The 20,200-nt window shown below is 41.1% G+C and overlaps 1 long non-coding RNA gene across 1 annotated transcript in view; it reads left to right on the plus strand.

The window, feature by feature from the left end:
* The window catches only part of LOC142826964 (uncharacterized), a 32,282-nt gene extending 14,098 nt beyond the window's left edge, over positions 1-18,184 (plus strand). Inside the window, exon 3 of the long non-coding RNA XR_012901262.1 lies at positions 17,175-18,184. This is a non-coding gene — a long non-coding RNA (uncharacterized LOC142826964). The remainder of the gene's footprint in view (positions 1-17,174) is intronic.
* Positions 18,185-20,200: the final 2,016 nt, after the last annotated feature.

Consider the following 20,200-nt stretch of genomic DNA (forward strand, 5'->3'; position numbering starts at 1 on the left):
ATTTGTTGTTTTTTAAGTGTAAAATGTGGTAGTGATGTTTGGGTTTTTTGTTGTTGTTGTTTGTTGTTTTTTTCTCAGAACACCTTTTTCACAAAATAAAATGGAGGTGGGGGAATAACGCCTGAAATTGATGGCTATGGAAGAGTTTCTGGGGCTAACATTTTCAGCTAAGATTTGTTGTCCGTGCTAAGTGGTTACTAAAGATAAGATGGTACAGCATGGAGGCAGACTCCTGGTGCATAAACAAAGATGAGCTCCTGCATCACTCCTTGCTGCTGGTCAGCTGCTACTTTGTTTAAATTGCTGTAGAGTGAGCCTACAGCTGAGTGGGATGATAGTGGGAACAAGATGACCAAGATGCCAATGTATTTTCAGTATCAATAGTGATTCCTAGATAAAATTATAGACCATAATTTTCATATTACATATCTCTAATTTCCAGCTCTAAACATTGTGCTACATGCAACCATCTGTGAGATGGTGCCCTGCTGACCAAATGCCTGTCTGCTTATAGAAAGCATCAGTGTAACTACTTCTTGAAATATATTATTTTTACTTTTTAGAATTAATTTAGCCTCAACTTGTTCTAAATGTTGGCATAGTCAGAACCTCCCGTAGCCAGTCAGGGTCTTTCCTTTTTGAAGGTCCATATTATAAACATTAAATTTATAGTTGTTATATCAAAAAATTAGATGTTAGCCACAAAGCCTTTCTTTAAATTGAGATGCCTTGAGGCAGAGTGGTATGATTGGAACATACTCAAAATCAAGTTATGTATCATGATTTGGCTGAAATTCTCTCCCTTGTCTTCAGTCATTAAGTATGATAGACACAAAAATCTTGCAGGACAAGTTGGGATTTCCAGGTTATTTTTATACAAAAGTGATTGAAAATTAAGGCTGTCTTGACAACTCTGTGACAATGTCCTGTTTGCAGCAGAGATTTTGGTAAGAGCAGTCTTTACTATTCCAGTGTTGTTTTTTAAATGTATTAATGAATTAGGTGAATTTGAGCTGGTTGGCAGATAACCATTGACTTATATGACACATGCACTTAGGAGAGTAGAACAAAAATAACTGGAGTACAGTGGGAAAACACCAGTTCTGGCAGCACAGGGATATCTAGCTATGAAGTAACATATTTTTTTTTGTACTTATCCCTTTTTAAAAATGATGTGGCTTTTTAGCCATTCTTGTTCATACAGTTCAGTGAAAAGCATCAGGGGAGACTAAAACTACATGCATTCTCATCATGGAGACTTTACTTTTGTTTTTAATTGATAATGCCATTAGATACTTGTTTCTTTACCCATAAAAGCAAACATGACAGGATTTCAGGAAATAACTAAAGCTTCACAGCTCTAATTTGGTTTGAGAAGACACTGAAGGTTTTATATTTTTAAACAAGGAACATTGAGGATACCTAATTCTAGTCAGGCAAGCACAGAAATGTAGGGCTAACACAGGGGTGGGGAATCTTTTTTGGGTTGGGGGCCGCTGACCCAAAGAAAAATCAGTCAGGGGCCCCATGAAAGTGAGAAGGAAAAAAAACCCCAAAACAAAACAAAAAAACCCCACAACTTCACTGATATGGCCCCCAACTGAGGAGAAAGATGCTCCTCACATTCCCCTCACACACCAGAGCCTGGAGGGCCTAGGCTAGTAGATTTTGTAGGCCCCTCGAGGATTTGGGGTGAGGCTAAAATGAGGGGTTCAGTATATGGGAGGAAGGGGGCTGCTGGGAAGTAGGCTTGGCGGTGTGGGGTCTAGGCAAGAGGAAGAGTGCAGAAATGGGCTAGGAAGGGAGCCCCAAACCTCAGGGGCCAGATCCAGGCAAGCTGAGGGCTGCATCTGGCCCCTGGGCCTTAGGTTCCCCACCCCTGGGCTAAAGGAACCTCAAGAGATCTAGTTTATCTTTTCCTAATTACTCTCTACTCCCAAGCTGAGGCAGGATCAAGGATAAGTGTTTGTCTAACCTGTTCCTAAAAATCCTCCAGTGATGGGGACTCCACAAACTCCCTAGGTAGCCTATTTTAGTGCTTAACCAGCCTTAAAGTTGGGAAGATTTTTCCTAATATGCAACCTAAGACTCTCCCGTGATGTAAACTAAGCTGATTACTTTCTGTCTGTGGACTTGGAGAATCATTGATCTCCATCCTTCTGATAGCAAGTGCGGATGGCATGTTGGAAGGCTGTTATTCACCCCCTTGGCCATCTTTTCTCTAGACTAAATATGCCTACTGTGTGTCACATTTTCTAAACCTCATTTTTTTTGTTCCTCTTTTCTGGAATCTCTCTCCAGTTTGACCATGCCTTTCCTAGAGTATGGCACCCACAACTGGATGCAGTACTCCTGCTCTACTCAGCACTGGAGAGGCCTCAGCTGAACAGCTACCTCCCGTGCTTTACATGCAGCACCCTTGTTAATACATCCTCATAGGGCATTTGCTTTTGTTGCAACAGCATCATACTGACTTGTACTCACTTTGTGATCCATTATAAACCCAGATAACAAGACTTAAATATTTAGTATCCCCACATAGCTATTTTCTCTCTCTCTCTCTCTCTCTCTCTCTCTCTCTCTCTCTCTCTCCTTTCCTCCTCTTCTATGATCCTTCTATGAAAAGAACTTATATGGAGAACACAAACACAATGATACTTAACTTTTAACATACTAATGTTGTTTGGTAGCCAAATTTACCTTTCAAGCAAGTTCTTCTCATAGAAGGATCAGGTGGGGGGTGGAGTAGACTGTGTTCATAAGGCATAATTGTTTAGTCTCAGTTTCTTTTCTATCATGGTCTCACATCCTGAAATAGCTGGACAGGTTCAAAATACTTATGAAAAGATCTAGGGTTCTGGATGAAAAATTGTTGGTTCTAGATCTTGACTTCTTGTCAAGGTTTAAAAGATTCTTGAAATAAGTCCTCAATAAATAAAGTTGTAAGAGGCTTGGCAGCTATTGTGCTGGAATTTTATCATGTAGCATAATCAACCAAAATCCATTGCAGCAGAGGCGAGAACCCCAAATTTAGGTCTTGATTCAGCATTCATTGAAGTGTCTCCATTTTATTTGGATGGGTGTTAGTTTGGGCCCTGAAACACAGAAGAGAGGCTGAATTTCTACTTGTGTTCCGGAGATGCAGTGCCTGGTTATTGTGATGGATTGGAACTAATGAAGATAAATTGCTGCAATGCCAAGTCTTGTTCCATATGTAATATTAGCAATATATTTTCATGTTTCCAACCCTTTATTTCAGCTACAACTCTAAATAAAATTCATCAAGACATTTCTTGTAAAACAACCAAAGAAACTGTATTAAATAGTAAATGAGCAACCTATGATTATTGCATGAAGTTTGGCTGGTCATCACAGATGTGATAATTTCATAGATCTAGACCACCCTGTCAGTATGTCAGCTTTAAAATGTTACTCCTGGAATAATGAAAAATTGCTCACTTCTCAACAGGGCTTTTGATTTATAGGCAGTTCCTCAGAGATTGATAAGTTTATTTGGTTGTGTTACCTGGAATGAATGATGGATACTTTAAAAAATACTTAACTTTGGATCCACTGCAAATGAGACAATTTTAAAGTGACTTGTTTAGTTGTTTCCAGAATAATTGAACATTATTACCTTCCCACCATGCATGAATTATAAGTCTCTGAGGAGGCTAACTAGCTTCAGATAATGTTTCTTTAATATTTCAATATAGTTCATCTGCACTGTTCTTACAGGAGCTTTGACCAGATGGTTAACCAGCCTTGTAATGACATTTCACATTTCCTGTCTATTACTCACCAATGGAAAACATTATTTGAATTCACTGTTAGGTGTAATTTATGATGAACTCATTCTTGAACCTGTATTAGCTTCAGGGCCTAATCTTAGTAGCACTAAATTCAAAGAGAGTTTTGTTATCACTTCCTAGGAGATTGTGACAAATAATCTGGTCTCCTTATGATCTGAAAGAAGAATCATGGCAAGCAAAATAGATTTGTTTTTAGCTAGTCAAATGCTGGTGATGCTTTTGGCTTTATGTGCTTGACAGTGGGCTTTTCCTAAGGTGGTTTTGCAGACAAAACAACTGGAAGGCTTTCCATGAACTAACTTAAAAAAACCTCTACAACTAAGAGATCATTCACATTGTAGTTTGTTGGTTGAGTGCACTGTACCCATCAGAGGCATTTGCATTCCTCCATGTCTGCCCCCACAAGTTCACTGTGTGCCACCTTTCCATCTCCCACTTTTTAGGGACTCCCTGCAACTCCCCTCTTTAGTCTGACTGTATGGAGGATATCACACATGGTATCAATAGATTAATTCTGGGAAGCTGAACAGGGGTTTTATGCTGGGTGACCAGGGCTGGCCCACAACATTTTGGCACCTGAGGCAGGGAGCTCAAATGACGCCCCCATGTCCCCTTGCTTGGGCCAAAACTTTGAAAGGTCTCTTGTGCCCTCCTTCCTCCAGCACAGCACTCCACCACCTCTGTGCATCTAGAGCAGAGAGAATACATATGCACCAGCAGCAGACACAATTTTCTACACTCTGGGTCCTAGTGGTGCCCCTCTTCCCCCCCCCCCCCCCCCCCACAGTCTGGCACCGGAGGCAGCCACCTCAGTTTGCATCATGGTAGAGCCAGCCCTGTGGGTGACATCAATGAGTTGTAGCTAGGTGAAGGAGCTGACGGGCTTTGTATCTGCCCATTTACTTGTTTCCATAATGTAAGAACTAAGGGGTCACCAAATGAAATTAATAGGTAGCAGGTTTAAAACAAGAGGAAGTATTTCTTCTCACAACTTACAGTCAACCTGTGGAACTCCTTGCTAGAGGATGTTGTCAAAAAGCTGAATTTAGTGGGTGTATAGCACCCACTGGTAGCTAAGCTCCCCCCTTCAAACCTGCATCCTGGTGGCCCCACTTACAACTCCTTCCCTGCCCTTCCAGAACAGCTGATTTGCCTCATTCAGGGAGCTTTGGGAGGACAGGGAATGAGGTAAGATAGGTGGTAGAAAGATATAGAGCGTGAGCTTGATAAAAGGGGTGGAATTAGGGACAGGGCATAGGGCATGGGAGAAGGGAAATCAAGCACTCCCTGGCTAGAGGAGAACTCTGTGCCTATGGCTGAACCACACAGTAATGGTGACCATAATATAATAAAATGTAACATGCTTGTAGGGGGTAAAATACTGAAGAATTCCACCAAAAGACCCCTTAATCTGAAAAAGGGGAACTACATAAAAATGGATCTAAATTAAAAGGAAAAAACACAAGGGTGAAATGCCTGCAAGCTTCAAGGAAACTAATTAAAAACTGTAATAGAGGCTCAAATTAAGCATATATCTCAAAAACAGAAAAAGAAATTGAACCAAAAACACCTTCAAGGCTAAAAGACAGAGTAAGAAGTGGCTAGAAGCAAAAAGGCTTCCTTTTAAAAACTGGAAGTTAAATCATAGTGAGGAAAATAGAAAGAAGCTTAAACAGACGTAACAGTGTAATTAGGCCAAAAAAGTATTTGAAGAGCAGCTATAAATAAAATTGCTGATAGTTTTTGTCTCAAGTACATCAGAAGCAGGGAAGTCTGCAAAACAATCAGTGGGGACATTGGGTGATCAAAGTGTTTAAGGAGCACTCAAGAAAGACAAGGGTATTGCAGAGGAGTTAAATGAATTATTTGCTATAGTCTTCATTGTAGAGGATGGGGGTGGGGAGAGAGTGACTCAGGTGTGGCATTCTGTTTAGGTGACGAATCTGAGGAACTATCCAAACTGAGGTGTCAATAAAAGAGCCTTTGGAACAAATTGATATGCAGTAAACTAACACCAGGATCAGATGTATTCACCCAAGAGTTCAGAAGGTATTCAAATATGAAACTGTAGAACTGTTAACTCTGTTGCATGTAACCTTAAATCAGCCTTTGTATCAGATAATTGGAGGATAGCTAATGTTACATTTCTTTTTTTTAAAAAAGGCTCTGGAGACAATCCTGCAAATTTACATATTGGTAAACCCAACTTCCCAACTAGGCAAATTGTTTGAAACTATAGTAAATAACTGATCAGATACTAGGGTTGCCAGATGGTTTAACCAAAAATACCAAACACCCCCCCCCCTCCCAAAAGGACCCCGAGAGTTGTTAAGCTAAAAAAAATTGTTTTAAAACAGCGTGGCCCCTTTAAGAAATGCTTTTAAGGCTTTTTGGCCCTAACCAGCTGCCGGCGGCCAGCTGCCATCTTGTCTTCCTGCTCCAGGCCAGACAGTTCCCCTGCAGAACCAGGTAAGCACCCGGGATTTTCGCCTCCTAGCCAGGAAAATCAGAAAATACTGGACATTTTAGGTGTCTGGAATTTTTCTGAATTTTTTTACTGCACAAGTGGCGAAAATACCAGACTGTCCAGGTCAATACCGGACACCTGGCAACCCTATCACATACATAGATAAACACAGTAAGCTGGAAAAGAGTTAACGTTTATGTAAAGAGAGGAGGCATAAGGAATCTGTCGGAAAAGGCTTTCTTTCTCGACAGATCCCCCTCTAGACTGCCGCTTTTTGCGGACAAAGTGCTGAGTCGGCAAAACGTGGTGGCCATTTTAATGCAAATTAGGCATGGGATATTTAAATCCCTGCCTCATTTGCAATGTTGACCTACCTAATCTGCATCCCTCTGCCGACAGAGGGATGCAACCTAGACATACCCACAGTGTTCTGTGCTTTTATGTTGCTCTAATTTACCCCTGAATGTCATCTAAGAGCCCAGTAAGCAGTGGAAGTGCTGGTAATGCTGCTAGATAATACTGTTTGTTCCTCTTGGTTTCTGAGGACAGGACAAGGAGTAATGGGCTTAAAGTGCAGCAGGGGAGGTTTAGATTGGACATTAGGAAAAAATTCCTAACTGTCAGGGTGGTCAAATATTGGAATAAATTGCCAAGGGAGGTGGTGGAATCTCCCTCTCTGGAGATATTTAAGAACAGGTTAGATAGACATCTGTCAGGGATGGTGTAGACGGAGCTTGATCCTGCCTTGAGGGCGGGGGGCTGGACTCGATGACCTCTCGAGGTCCCTTCCAGTCCTATTATTCTATGATTCTATGATTCTATGACCTCCTGTGGTTTGGCAAATTCTCTACTCTAGCACCCTTGGGACTTAACTGGTGCCAAACCAGAGAGATTTAGCCTGTAGCAGTAGACAGCATTATCTTCCATCAGTTGTTGTTGTCTTAAGAGATTGGCTGAACAAGAAGTAGGGCTGCATGAACCATAAGTACTAAAGTTTTACACTGCTTTGGTTTTTGAGTGCAGTTCTGTAACTTAAATGTCAATTTTTTTTAGGTGCACTTTTATAAAGATATTGCACTGTAGCACTTGTATGAGGTGAACTAAAAAATACTATTTTTACAATGCAAATATTTGTAATAGAGTGACCAATATACACTTTATAATCTGTGTTGTAACTGAAGTGAATGTATTTGAGAATGTGGGGAAAAAATATGTAATATATTTCATCTGGGATTCTATTGTTTAGCAGTGCAATTAAAACTGCGATTGATTAATTTTGAGTTAATGTAATAACTACAATTATTTGGCAGCCCTAATAATTATGGTATTAAAAATTACTTAATAACGGAAGAGTAAATAGTGTGATGTGACACTTTTGTATTTTTAGATCTGATTTTTGTCAGTAAGCAGTTCAGAGAGGTGAAACTTCAGCGTTCACAAGATAAATCAAAGTCCTGAAAGGGGTAGAGTAGTCTGGAAAGGTTGAGAGCATTGTGCTACCTAGGATATACAACTGAGATGAAGCAGACCCTTGTTCAGATTCCTTCTCCCTCTCCAGCATAATAACATAATGACCACACTGGATCAGAGACTATCTAGCCCAGTTTCTTGTATTCCAACTATGCAAGGGTGCCATTTAAGGAGGCCGGGAGGGGGAGCTGTAGCCCCCTTAACATTTGAACCCCTAGATTTCATCCTTAAAGTGCATGTCGTGCCTCCAGGGGCAGTTCTTAAGTGTAAAGGAGTTTGAGCTGCTTGCAGCTTTGCCTTTGGGGCAAGTAGTTTATTATAAAAAGAGGGAGGCAGGTTATCAAGAATAACAAAAGACTAAGATACAACCAGATTTGCTCCGATCCCACAGACAGAGACAAACAGGATCTATATAGATAATTCCTAAAACTGAAATACCCACCTAGAGAAGTGCAAAAACAGACTGACAGAGCCAAAAAAGTACCCAGACATGAATTACTTCAAGACAGACCCAAAAGAGAAAAGAACAGAATTCCACTTGTCATTACCTACAGTCTACAACTCAGACCCCTCCAACTCATTATCCACAATCTACAACCTATCTTGGAAAATGACCCCTCACTCTGAGGCCTTGGGGGAAAGGCCTATTTTCGCTTACAGACAACCCCCCAACCTGAAAACAAATCCGGTAACCACACTACACAGCTACATCATAAGCATCCAGGGACCCAGCCCTGCAAATAGCCTCGGTGCCAACTCTGCCCACATATCTATACAAGCAAATTCATCACTGGACCCAACTACATCAGCCACCAAATCAGAGGCTCATTTAACTGCACATGCAGTAATGTGATCTATGCCATCAAATGCCAGCAATGTCCCACTGAAATAGATACCGGACAAGCTGGACAGTCCCTACGGGAAAGAATTACTGGACACAAATCAGATATCCATAAAGGGAACATACAGAAACCTGTTGGGGAACACTTTAACCTCCCTTAGACACTCATTACGGCAGTGGTCTCCAATCTTTTTAAGCATGAGATCACTTTTTTAATATAAGTGCAATCCAAGATCTACCTCAAACCCAAATACCTTTGCCCCGCCTTCTTTGTGATCTTTCTCTGAGACCCCTCCCCTGCTCACTCCAATCTCCCTTCCTCCCCCATCCTTCCTTCCTTTCACCAGGCAGGGGCAGTGAGTTGGGTTGCTAGCTCTGGTCTTGGATTAAGGGATTTGGAGTGTGAGAGGGGCCCTGACCTGACCTGACCTTGGGGCAGACAGTGGGGATGTAGGAGGGGGTTCTAGGTGCAGGCAGTGCAGGGAGGGACAGCTGAAGAGCTGCACTTGACAAGACTCTTGGCCAAACCAGTCAAGATCCCCTGTCAGAGGCTCCAAGATCTACCAGTAGATCCCCATCTACTGGTTGGTGACCACTGCATTAAGGGATCTCCAAGTTGCTGTTTTGTTACAGACCAATTCCACAAGCCAAATACACAGAGAAGAATTGGAATTCCACTTCATTCATAAGTTTAATTCTCATGCAGATGGTTTAAATCACAATATAGGATGGCTGGGACATTATCAACCAACCAAACAATGAAGGTGCCAGGGGTTCTTAATGTCTGTATAGAATCTGTTGTTAGTACTCTTCCTCTCCAAGTGCAAACTAATGGTTCTTATCAGCCTCTTTTAACTAACTAGTTTTTAAAATGCTAATAGACTATCTGTTGTGTTTTAGTTTTTCCTGCTACAGACTGGCTCTGCTTTCCCTTTGAAACTTATCTACCCACTGTCTCTTTTTCTCCCCTCCCCCTACAATGTTTTTTTTTCTTCTCCCCTTCCTTCCCCTTCCCTCCTTCCCCCATTTATTCTTGGTTCTGGACATCCAACACTCAAGTCATCTGAAGAAGTGGGCTGTGCCCATGAAAGCTCATGATACCATCTACATGTTTTGTTAGTCTTTAAGGTGCTGCTAGACTATTTGTTGTGTTTTAAGTTTTTCCTGTTATAGACTAACTCAGCTACCCCTCTGAAGCTTTTGAACAAAAGACTAGTCATTCAAGTAATTGAAGGATTGCTAGACTATAATGAAAACATTGCCAGATACTTAACAGATAGGAAAAGGAGGGGAAGGAAGAGTAAGTGTTGTGCTGATAGGGTTTGCATTTGGACCAGTGCTGTTAAAATGTTTTTGAAAAAGGGATAAATAGTGCGGTGGCAAAACTTGCAGCTACACAAAATTACTCAAAATAGTTAAGTTCAAAGCTGAGTGCAAAAAGTTACAAAGAGGTCTCACAAAGCTGGATAATTGGGTAATACAAGGGCAGATGGAATTCAGTGTTGAGAAATGAAAAGTAATGTACATGGGGAAAATATAATCCCAACCATACATAAAAAATGATAGGGTATAAAATAGCTGTTACCACTCAAGAAATAGATCTTGGAATCCTTGTGGATAGTTCCCTGAAATCATCGGTTCAATGTTCAGTAGCAGTCTTTTTTTTTTTTTTTTTTTTTTTTTTTTAAAGCAGCCAACAGAATATTGGGACTCATTAGTAAAAGAATATATAAGATAAAAAATATCATATTGTCTCTATGAAAAGTCATGGTACACCCGCACTTTGAATACTGCATGCAGATTTGTTCACCCCATCTAAATATATATATATATTGGATTTGGAAAAGGAACAGAAAGGGCATCAGAAATGATTAGGGGTAAGGAACAGCTTCTATATGAGGAGAAATTAACAAGACTGGCACGTTTCAGCTTGGAAAAGAAATTACTAAAGGGTGGGGGGATATGTTAGTGGTCTGTAAACTCATGAATGGTGTGAAAAAAATAGAACAAGGGAATGCTATTTATTCCTTCATTCCGTAACACAAATCACCTAATGACATTTATAGACAGCAGATTTAAAACAAACAAAACACATTATTTCTTCATGGTCAATCTGTGGAATTCTTTGCCAGGAGATGGCAGAAAGGCCCACACTATAACAGGGTTCCAATAAGAACAAAATAAGTCCATGGAGGACAGGTCCATCAATGGCTACTAGCCAGAATGGGCAGTGATGGTGTCCCTAGCTTCTGATTGCCAGAGCTGGGAATGGTTGACAACAGATGAATCATTTGATGATTGCCTCTTCTGTTCATGCCTTCTAAAGCTCCTGGCATTGGCCACTGTTGGAAGACAAGCCACTGGGATAGATGGCCCATTGGTATGACCCAGTCTGGTCATTCTGATCTTATATAGATGCCCACATGTATCTTCCCCCTGCTGTAACCTACTGGACCCTGCTCCATTTCCAGAGCTGAGAGAGAACACAGGAGTCCTGACAGTCTCTGTCTCTCTCTCTCTCTCTCTCTCTCTCTCTCTCTCTCTCCAGAGTTAGTAACAAAGTAAGAATATATATTAAAACTTTAAGGCTAAGCCGTGTCCCTTAAGTGACTTGCCACAAGATGTCAGAACATGTTAATATTAGAGCTCAGTGGTGCTAATATTTATTTACATTTTATATAGGAGTTAGATACAGTGCTCCCATCAGCTAATTGCTAAATTATCTGCCCAAAAGCTAGAATTTTCTAGGGCCTTAGTAGCCCTAGGAAGAGATGCCATGTGTGTGGAGGAAGGACAAATGGAATTGGTGGTCCTCCCACATTTGCTGCTTAGCTTGTACTGAGCATGCTCAGTACCACTGCTGAAGCTGCTGTCTTCAGACTGCCGTCCCATACTTTCACTCTCTCCATTTTTGTCCCCACATCAATGCATGCACAGGCCGCCCCCCCCCCCCCCCCCAACTAAAATCTGAAATGGCATTCCTGCAGCCATCGCCAAAAGTGGGCAGTGGGGATCCTGACCCAATGGTCTCCAGCAATGTTCCCTATCATATTTTTCCATCCATGTACAGAATACATTTTTTCATGTGCACCAAAGCATCACAAAAACCTAGTTGTGGGCGCTCTGCTAATCAGCTGGGAGGCATTTGAATCTCTCCTGTGTGCCCACACAAGCACCCAGCTTACAGGGAACACTGGTCTCCAGCACCCCAGGTGAATAATCGAGGGGGTAAAAGTTGTGAAGGAAGTCATTGTCTTCTCCTTCCTTCCCCCTCCCCCACTCAGATTTTCACAAAAACTGCATAGGTGCCGATGTCAAGAGAGGGTTTGCAGCTAAGCATCCCAAACAGGAAGAGGCACCTTCCTGAGAGGGCAAGGCTCAGTGTGCACATTTCTTTACTTGGCACTTTCCACTGCCTAGTTTAGGCATGGAGCTGCCTATGCCTAGCTAGAAATGCTGGCTTTTGCAAATCCTTTTCTGAGCTGCCTATCTTTCCCCATTCATTGTGTGGGAGTGAAGGCACCTATGCAAGCTTTCAGAATCCCAAGGTTGTGGGGGGGGGGGGGTTGTTTTTTGTTTTGTTTGCTCTTTTTTTTTAGGTGCCTAGCCGATGTGTGGTGATGCTTAGTGTGGCCATGCCTAGCTTCCTTTGTGAATCTAGCCCTTCATTTGTAAGCATTATGGGGCCTGCATTGTATGTGTATGTGTTGCCGAGCAAAATGCAGCTCTAATCCTTAACTGGAACCTCGTGGTGCTACTGCATCTTGTTCCAATTATGAGGAGTGTGATTAAATGAGATTATAACTGGAATGACACAGTATTATTTTGATGTCAGGCCTTCAAGCTGAAAAGACTTTACCTTTCTGTAATACAAATTCATGTGCATTAATATAAGGGGCTGCTTTGGCTAGAAATAAATGCATCATCCTTACTAGAATATAAATTGGGTAAAAGAGAACAGGCAAACCACATTACTCATGTGTATAGGAATATATTTTATTTCACAAGTTGTTTTCTTAAATCTAAAAAACATTCAGACTATCATATTCAGATACAGTAGTTTTTGTAATAATGTAGTGGACATATATATTTCTTTCCCCAGAGACTTGAGGTTTAAAAAAGTAGTTTCCTTTTAATACCAGAGATTCATGTAACATTTAGGATTGACTTAGGCTGAGGCCCAATTCTGCAAACACTATGCATGTGCTTAATGTCAGGTTCATGATTAGCCTAATTGAATCCAGTAGGACAATTCACATGCTTAAAGTTACACACATACATAAGCAAGAACAGGGCCTAAATAGAACCTGAGCTTTATTTCATAATTAGAGTTTTAGTTATGTTTATACCAAGACACGGAAAATGTTTGAAAAAAAATAAAATAGAATAACATTAAAAATCCAGATCCTCAGAAACTCTCCTGGCTTCCAGGTGGGTTTTGTTTTGTTTTGTTTTTACAAATTATAAACTTGACCATTTCATGAAAGCTTTGCTAAGGGCTAAATAGTCTTTAATGATAAGAGTATTAAAATGTGGCGGTGACAAATTGTGATGATTTGACCAAATCGTGAGGTTTGAAAATCAATATTTGCACCTGAACAGTATCTTGAATATAGTTTGTGCATTTTTACCATCCGCCAAATGAAGCAAGGGTGCATAACATACCGCTGTGTCTGACTGACAGAGCTCCATGGTGAGCATTTTCCAAGGCACAAAGGAGGACTAGGAAGCCAATTCCAAGTGAAATTCAATGGGAGTTGGGCATCTAATTCTCTTTGGTGCCATTGAAAAAAACTTCCCCTGTGTATTTCCTAAAGTAATGTGTGACTGCACAAAAGCTTCAGAGGGGTAGCTGAGTTAGTCTGTAACTGGAAAAACTTAAAAAACAACAAATGGTCGAGCAGCACCTTAAAGATTAACAAAACGTGTAAATGGGATCATGAGCTTTTGTGAGCACAACCCACTTCTTCAGATGAATGGAGTATTAAAAGTCCAGTTCCAAAATAAATAGGGGATGGGGGGGGGGGGGGGAGGAAGAAGGAAGGGGAAACAAATAGTAGTGAATTAGAGTGTTCATGTTACAAGAAGCTGATAGAGAAAGTGCAAATTGTTCTTAAGTACCCATTGTTTGTTTGTTTTGTTTTTAAGTCATTAGGAAGTAGAAGATAGTGTGCTAGCCAGGTAATGTCTTTATTCATGATGGGTCCCAAACCTGTAAATGAAGTTAAGTTCCAACGCTTCTCTGTATATTTGGTTTGTGGAATTGGCTTGAAACAACACAGTGACTTGGAGATCCATTAATGAGTGCCCAGGCAGGTTAAAGTATTCTCCAATTGCCTTTTTGGATATCTGATTTGTGTCCATTAATTCTTTCCCACAGAGACTGTCCAATTTGGTCAATATACATGGCAGTGGGGCATTGCTGGCATTTGCTGGCATAGATCACATTAGTGGATGTGCAGTTAAATGAGCCTCTGATGTGGTGGCTGATATAGTTGGATCCAGTGATGAAATCGCTGGTGTAGATGTGTGGACAGACTTGGCACTGGGACTGATTGCAGGGGTGGATTCCTGGATGATTATAATGGAGGTATGTTGCGTGGTTGCTGGAAAGAATTTGTTTGAGGTTAGAGGGTTGTCTGTAGGCGAGGATTGGCCTTTCTCCCCAAGGAATCAGAGGTCTCAGGTAGTTGCTAAAGTTGCTTAGATGCCACAAACCAGAACTAGTAAAAGTCAGGATTTTTTTTTTAACAGGAAACTTTTCACTTTTAAAAATCTCCTGTAGCAATATTTATGCTGGGTTTCAGTCAAAAAACTGAAACCTGAAAACTGTTCTGGTAAAAGTATTTGGAGTTTGGTTTCAGTTTTTTTTCAATTGAGAGAATGTCATCCAGCTCTACTTCAAAGCATCCTTTCTGTGAGAGTGGACACAACATCTAGCTTCACCTGGGAAGGTCCTGAACTTGACAAGAAATGAGTCACCATGTAAAGCCACTGAGCATACTGTATGTATGCGAATGGGAGGGACATGAGGCAAGGTCTAGAGAAAGATTGGAGGGGGAAGGGTTACGAGGAATAATAGCTTCCCTTCATACTCTGATATTGTGACATCAGAGGTTTCTGAAGGAAGGGTGGTGAGACTATGTTGTATAAAAAATCCAACATTACTGCAGCCACACCCCTCACACGGTAGTGCCTGGCTACCCCAGAGGTGGCAAAAGGCACTACCACCCACCAAAAAACAATTTATTTCAAACCTAAGGCCTTTCGCTCTCAAATCACACCCACCTATAACCTAGCCAGTAGGAGAGGGATCACCTAGTATAATACATTCTAATCAATACATAACATAAGACTTTTTTTCCTGCTTCCTTGTAAGGTAAAGAAGGAAAAGGGCCTTGATATGTGTCCCAGCAAGCCCTTCCATGTTTGGTTTGCACCTGTTTTTGGCCATGTCTGCTGTAACTTTTTCATTTCCTACATACTGCACTGCACCGTGGTGACAGAATTCAGATGTTACTGAACATGCCATTGAATTCAATAGTGTTATTCTCATCCTGAGTGCTTCTGTTAGAGCTATGCCAACAATTTTTGGTGGGAAAATGTATTCAGTGTATACAGCCTCCTCTTTACTTTCAGAACACCTGCTAGGAAATTGTAATGACTTCATGATTGTTTTAATTTGTTCAACAATTGTTTCATTTTTGCTCCTTGGATTTTTCTTCAAGCATCTGCTGCAGGTATTCATTATTCAAAATCTAAGCTTTATTGGGTGGCTGCAATTTGTTGTGTTCATGTCATTGTTACTGTTTCCTGGATGGGAGAGTATGGCTCTCCTCTATAATTGTGAGAAAAGCTGGAAGCCTTTTTTACTTTTGGTTACTTGGTGAGAAGCATCAGTTTTCAAGAATTAGCAGCAAACAGAATTAAGGTGTTCAAGTTTAAAAAATATTATAGGGAACAAAATTTGTTTGAGGCATAATTATATTTAAAAAATTCTCACTGTGAGACTTACTATTGTGTCAGTTTGGTGAAACAAAATTAAATTCTGAAAAGTTACTATGTGCAAAAGTGTGCTCCTATTTTTCTCTGTCTTGTTTAATTGCCTCTAGACCACAGCTCTGGCAAAGGAGTTTTTAAAATCCTCTAGCCCTACTGTGCAAACAGTGCCTCTATCCCAGTGACCTAGCATGAACATGTAAATATTTTTTAACAAAGGAGCAGAAGTTCAGATGGGTGAATTGCATTGACTTCCATGAAGTCAGTGGAACTAGGAAAACTTACACCAGCTGAGGATCTGCCCCAAAAGTTGCAAAATTCATTCTTCATTAATGAATGTTCTTGAAAGCTTCACAGAAGAGGCAGAAGTCCAATTGAATGTGTGTGTGTGGGGGGGGGCAAATATTGGTAGGGAAAAATCTGTTGTGAATTTCACTTAATTTACGGTTAAGACACTCTCTCTCCCCTTGTTTCTTTATTTTATAATGTGGTGGTACCTATAGGTACACCCTCCTCCCTAGAATAGCTGAGGTGAAGGCTCCATTGTGCTTGACACTGTATTAAATGCAAAGTAAAAGACTGTTCCTACCCTAGAGTTTACAATTCTAACGGGAGATTATAGGCCAAGGGTGGAAAATGAAGCAGAGGCACAGAGAGGTAACGTGGCTTTCCCAGGATTACATGATAGGTCAACGGCAGAGCCAGTGTTCCCTCCAAGATTTTCCATCCATGAGCGGAGTGAGCACCCCCAATGAGATGATGTGCGCTTGTTTAGATGTGTGCCACTGTGCCACCCACCAGTGGTGCTGCTCCCCAAGAGATCCTCCCAGTTAGCCCACCCCCCCACCATATGGCCCCAGTTAGCCCCGACTGCTGGAGCAGCCTCTGCACACACACACCATTATGTGGCCCTGGCCAGGGCCACTGGAGGAGCAGCTGTTAGAGCGCCCCCCCCCCCCCCTCCACCATGCAACCCTGGCTCTGGCTGGAGTCACTGGAGAAGCAGCCGCCCACCACACAACCTGCAGCTCCAGCCTTTGGTAAGGACTGAAGCTAGAACCAGGGCCATGTGGTAGCTGCCGTGCTGCTCCAGGGGCAAAGCAACTACCTGCCATGCAACCCCCTTCCCCCGAACAGCTGAGCAGTCACTGCAAGGCTGTGGTGAGAAGGTAGGCAGGAGGCAAATTCTTGGTGAGTATCCATGCAGGCACACACCTTAGAGGGAACACTGGGCAGAGCCCAAAACAGAACTGTGGTCTCCTGCCTGCCAGTCCAATACCTTATCAATGTATATCAGTGCTGTGTACCTCAGTTAACAAGTTTGGAAAGCCCATTATGACTTGATTTTTGGACGAAAGGTACCTTATCATATTAGCTGGGGCTGGAAAGTTATTTTTGTTTGGTTTAGGGGTTAAAGTACCCCCTCAAACTGTTGGACTGAAGTTCTTTGGGGACAAGCAGAAGCTGAGAGTAGAAGAAAAGGATGAATGCTTAAGGCTTGCCTATTACATAGCTTTTGTTTTTTAAAAATAAGCAATTAAATGCAACTGTGCTTTAACTTTTAAACACTTTTTTCCACTTTCAGCTGTTTTTTTAAAAATGCCGTAAACTGAGAGAGATTTATTTGGTGTTGAAACGTAAATGGATGAGAAAAGATTGCCCTCCAAACCTCAAAGTAAGGTGAGCTTCTTTGAACGAATGGAGTGCTGGTTTTCTAATAAATGACTCGTGCAGGTGTTCTGGATCTTCCTCTCCCGCCCCCGGAAAAGCTCCCACGGCAGTTAGATTAGTCATTGATGCAACCTTATATACTCCAGCATCATCTACAATTCCCACCTCATTTACAACAAGAGCTTTAGAAGTATTCTAAAGCTCTTCACAGACAAGTTAATCTGGCTGTGTGTGTTCAGAATTTACTGTCTAATTTCTATACTGGATCAGAGATGAGGTCCGTCCAGTCCCCTCTATCTCAAATTGTGGCCAACACCAGATGCTGCAGGAGAAGGTGCAAGAAAACATGAAGTAGACAATGTATGGAGTACCCATACCTATCTGTTAGAGATTGGCTTGTGCCCTGAAATAAAATGGTAGGTATATAACCCTTCCAAACTCTTCCAGTCCTTATTAATGCACTCCTGGTTGTTCTCATTATATATACAAATCACAGATGACCAACTGAGTGGAAAAATTGTCACTGTAAATGATAAATAAGTTTGGAAACTCCAAAAAGGAGGATCTAAATGAAGCAACTGGCTGTTCTCTCAACAGAACAATAGGAGAAAAATGGAATGACTGGAAAGGGGAATGTTTTGTGTTCCAATGAGTCTGTATTATTTGCTGAAACATAATGTATAGCAATGGAGCAGAGTGAAATAAGTTGCTGCTTGATTATAGGGGAAAGGAAAATACTTTTGCAAGGGATGGTAAAAATACTGTATATTTCTGTTAATTTCTATTGTGATAAAAACTATCACCACATTCTGGATTGCAACACTTTAGACCAGATGCTACTGCACCGTCGCTACTGTATTATTATTACTAGAAACCCACAATTTCAAAGTGTCTAGCAGCTGTTTAAATTATTCTCCAGTTTTGCTAAAAAAAAATAAAAACAAAAAAAGAGTGCTTCCTGCCTCGAAATTTCTAATATTGGCTAATGGTAAAAAATAGGAGAAGTGATAAAGTTACTGCATTCGTCAGTCATCCACCCCAAAACATTTGCAACTGATTATATATTTCAAGACTTGGCCCAGAGTCATAAGATTCATTGTAAGCAACTTGCTGTTATGTGCCAATTGGAAAAAAACTAGGACTTCTGAAACATTCTCCAAAAATACTTTGTTATAACAAAAAAACAAAACAAAATCATGGATAGTGGTAGTCAAATTGGTTTAAACTAGTAATAAGCTACACAAGGAGGACCACAAGATTACACTTTTAACATTGCAATGTGTCCATCTTACTAGCTGGTGTTTAAAATGCGTTTGGGCTGTGTCTTCCTGTTCTTGTTGGAATATTTATTATGAGGTGCCAGAATCTGAAAGCCTATCCTAGGAGAGAGACTAGTCAGTCAGACAGTGGTAATTGCAAAAGTCGATGCAAATGGTGGTCTTTGATACCTTCCCTCATCTTCATCCTTTCTCCCCTTGGTGATTCCAGTCTGGTATGGTTTTTGTGGTTTTGCAGTCTCTCACAGCGGATGGTTTCCACCCCTTTTTGCTGACAGTGCTTTTGTTACCTTTCCAGAATGCCAGATTTCCATCTGGACTCTGTAGTTCTTCATTTTTGGCAAGGCTGAGCCCCCGCACCTCTAGGCGTGGCCGTTCATAGCCTCTCTCCCCCACCTCTGGGCTTGCTGCATCAGTTCTGAAAGTTTAGATGGTTTTTTTTTAATTGCTTGAGCCCCAGCACCTCTTTCATTACAGATTAAGCTCTGGGGCTCTATGTCACAAGCACTCTTTTGCAGACCATCTTACTCCATTAGCACTAGCAGTGTTGGCAAAGGCTGACTTCCCTAGACACAACCCCTGGCTTTGTTTTATGCAAGGGTTTCTCAAGCACTGTGCTGTGCAATATTGTCATTCTGACAGGCCTCCTACATGGAAGAGGAAAACATTAGATTCACCTCCCCATTCAGAGGTGTGTGCCTTCAAAACAAGCCTCTGACCATATGATCTCAATAGTTTCTCTTTTAATATAAGTATATCAGAAAACAAGATTAAATCTTAAGGCTCGTGTCACTGTTTGCTCAGTCAGTGAGATCATACAGGGTACGTGTCAGTGCATGACTTGGCGCTTTCAGTCTGAAATCCTATAGAACCCTACGTCCAGTCTTCAGTTCTCACTCGCTGCATTTCCTGCATCTGATTCCCTTGCTAAACCAGCCAGCCAAGAAGGGTAAATGCTTTCAGAGACTTCTATCCTCTTCATACTTTTGGACAGATTCAATGGTGATTTAAATGATGATATAAGGGTGTTAATTAGCGCATACTTAGCATGGTTCAGTAGGATCACTATGCTGATAACTGTTCTCAGCATACTTGATTTTTACAGTGCAGAACTATACTGATTGAAAGTGAAATAAGAGTAATTTGTGCAAAATCTATCTGAACAGAGTAGGAAAAGACAAGCACCTCAAATTCCCTTTCCTGAGTCAAAAGCCACAGAAATTATTGGAAAAAATTCCCACTGTCTTTAGTAGGCTTTGGACCTTGAGACAGCAATCCATAAAATCACTGGAAGGACGTTATTTTGCAAGACAGACATCTCATAAAATGGATATATTGCAACTGGATTGCAGCAATTACAGCTCTGAGCATCATCCTCAAGTTATGACTCTTTTCCCAATTTTGTCTTGTTGGTAGATGTCAGGAGTTAAATGCGCTAAAATGTTCCTGATTTGAATTAGGTGACTCAATGCTTAGGGTTTTTGGGCTTTTCTTGTGCTTTTCTTTTGGAGCACCTTGTGTTCTGAATGTATTTAAGATAGCTTCTGTAAGGATTCTTAGGGCCTTTTTTAGTTTATTTTTTCCCCTTGGTTTTCTAAATTAGGTTGACATGTATTAAAAAAAGTATGCATGGTTTGTTAGTTTAATTTGCCTAGCCTGTGGG

The sequence above is a fragment of the Pelodiscus sinensis genome, chromosome 1 (genome assembly GCF_049634645.1).
Source record: "Pelodiscus sinensis isolate JC-2024 chromosome 1, ASM4963464v1, whole genome shotgun sequence".
Taxonomy (NCBI): Eukaryota; Metazoa; Chordata; order Testudines; family Trionychidae; genus Pelodiscus; species Pelodiscus sinensis.